Here is a 2,969-nt window from a genome sequence, read left to right on the forward strand (position 1 = left end):
CTCGGGGCCGGAGTCGCGCTCGCCGGAGGAGACCGCTGGCGGGAGGAACGCAGGCTGCGCCCGGGGCGGGCTTTCTTCCGCTCGCGCCGCTCATTGGGGATGACGGCGGCGGGGGCGTGGGGAGCACCACCGCGGCCGGCCCCCGGGGAGGCGCTGCCCGGGACCCGGCCGGGCTGCGGGCAGGACGGCGCCCGCCTCTCCGCGGGGTCTCCTCTCCGGCAGCGGGACAGCGGCCACTCCGCTACCTCGGGCCCTGGCCTCCGCCACGCTCGGGGGCCAAGTGGGACTGCTCAGCCGCGCTTAACTACGGGGTTCGAGAACTCTTATGGGCACAGGAATCACCTAGAAATCTTACTCGGCAGACTCTGATCCCGGAGGTGTGGGGCGGGGGCCTGAGAGCCTCTAACAGAATGATCGTCAGGTGACGCCTTGGCTGCTGGTCCTCAGACCTCACTTTGAAACAGCAAACTGAGGACAGCACGGCAGCCGCGGGGCTCGGGAGCCCTTCTCTGCGAGGACTCCCCCCTCTGTGTCTCCTGTCTTCCCAGCGCCCCCCGGCCAGAGCCGGGCCCTCCTGCGAGGGGTCTGTACTGACAGCGCGGAGGGGTCAGTCGTCCTGGCCGGCGGTCAGAGTCACAGCACAAAAGCCCCGAGAAACATCATACCGCTTTCCGTGTGTGTCCCCGCAGGGGTGGAATTACTTTCCTAAACAATGGGACGGGGACGTGGATCTGGTGGCACCAAGCCAGAGTCCAACATAATCTCTGTAGGGTCATAGACTTACAGGACTGGGAGAATTTGGAGGTCGTTTTATCCAAATGCTGCCATCGGGGATGAGATGATGGATAAAAAAATAATGAGAGCTGATGACACATTAGCAAAGCCATAGAGCACCCTCCCTTCCCCTTACTAAGCTGTGGCATTCCTTCTTTCCAGTACACCAGGGGACGTGAGTGTCAGATTCTTGGAGAGAACACGCCAGCGGAGTTAGAATTTAGAATGTAAAACCGGCAAGGAACATTTATAGCGTTGGGAAGGGCAAGGCAGCAATAAAACACCAGGAAAAAAAAAAAAATAGAAACAGAAAACTGAATTGCAAAGTGCCTTCTTAGATTTTATTTGCAACACAGTACTCCAACAGCTTTCTTTTAAATCATACCTCTCTTCATGTTCACTGCTGGCCCCATCAAATCACACTTGGAAGATATCGGAATGCCATATGCTCTTGAAGTTTTCTTTAAATTCGTTGTGTGCTCTGATTGCATAAGCCGCTTAAAAGGACCCTTCCGCGCTTAACAAAAACCTCCTAAGATATCATAACGATTTCTGCTGAAATGTTGTTGCTTTGGAACCAGAATCTATCGGATGCTTAATGGCATTCGGAGACACAATAGAGCAGCTCGGAGTTTTAAGAATATAGACGCGTTTCCCCCCCAGAGAGGCACCGAAGCCGGTGGTCAGAAGCTGGAATTGCAGTGTGGTAGACCTGGGTTCGAATCTCAGCTAAATGAGGCTATACGTGGATGTAAATGGCAGCTGTATTGTTAGGCAACAGTCAGCGTCGGCTCTGAATAACCCATACAGGCTGAGAAAGCCATAGACATGGGTGACAGAAGTAAGAATTTCGGTAGCATTTATATTTGGCTTTAAATCCTTGTATTCTGACTCATTCTTGCTTGGTGACATGTGTGGTCCCACGGTCCTCTGTCTCTCCCCACATTTCACGTCTTCAATCTGTTCTGTCAGCCTGTGGGTGAGCAGAATGATGCCCCCTCCCACACACACACCACCTGAAAAAGGTAAATTCGAATTCCCAGAACCTGTAAATTGTGATTTACTGTTGTTTTGGTTGCAGGGTATGAAGAAAATCTGGCCTCACACAGATATGTGTTGCCTGCAAAAGAAGTAACAGTCTTTTCAAAGGATATCTAAATGTAGACGTTCTTCTCTGGGTTGTTTTTTTTTTGTTTTTTTTTTTTTTTAATGTTTATTTTTTATTTTTGAAAGAGAGAGGGAGAGAGAGAATCCCAAGCAGGCTCCACACTGACAGCAGGGAGCTCGTTGGCGGGGCTTGAACTCATGAACCGAACCGCAAGATCATGACCTGAGCTGAAGTCGGACGCTCAACCGAGCCACCCAGGCGCCCCAATATTCTTCTTTGATATTGTAATTTTCTTCCTCCTACAAAATATAGGTCCTGGCTCCCAGTACCTCAGAATGTGACCTTATTTGGAAATAGGGTCTATGCAGATTTACTCAAGTCCAGGTGAGGGCATTAGAGTGGGCCCTAATCCGATATGACTGGAATCCTCGTAAGACAGAACTGTGGACACAGACATTAGAGAAGAAGACGGTGTGAAGAGACACAGGGAGAAGGCCATGTGATGATGGCAGCAGAAATAGGAATTATGCTACTCAAGCCAAGGAGCACCTGAAGCTACCAGAAGCTGGAAGAGGAATGGACCTTTCTGCTACAGCTTTCGGAGCGAGCGTGGACCCCTTGATCGCAAACTCCTGGCCTCCAGAACTGTGAGGCAATAAATCTCTGTTCTTCCAAGCAACCCAGTTGCTGGTAGTTTGCCATGTCAGCCCTAGGAAATTGGTGTAGATACGAAGACCAAAATGGTCTTAAGCATCGTCATTTCTTAAAGGGTAATTGCAGTGTGGAATCTGAAACCGTGTGAGTGACCGTTTCATACTGTTCTTATTAAAATCCACCAGCCTATTTTATACTTTGAATGGATCTTTCACCCATGCATGACTTTGTAACACCGTGCACTAATCATTAGGAAAATATGGGCTCGTTGAGTTATGCTGATAGTCCAAATGTTGACAGTTCCTATCATACAGTAGTTTAAAACTCACATTTGTCGCGGCGCCTGGGTGGCTCAGTCGGTTGAGCGTCCGACTTCGGCTCAGGTCATGATCTCGAAGTCCGTGAGTGCAAGCCCCATGTCGGGCTCTGTGCT

The sequence above is a fragment of the Panthera tigris genome, chromosome B1 (assembly GCF_018350195.1).
Source record: "Panthera tigris isolate Pti1 chromosome B1, P.tigris_Pti1_mat1.1, whole genome shotgun sequence".
NCBI classification, from domain to species: Eukaryota; Metazoa; Chordata; class Mammalia; order Carnivora; family Felidae; genus Panthera; species Panthera tigris.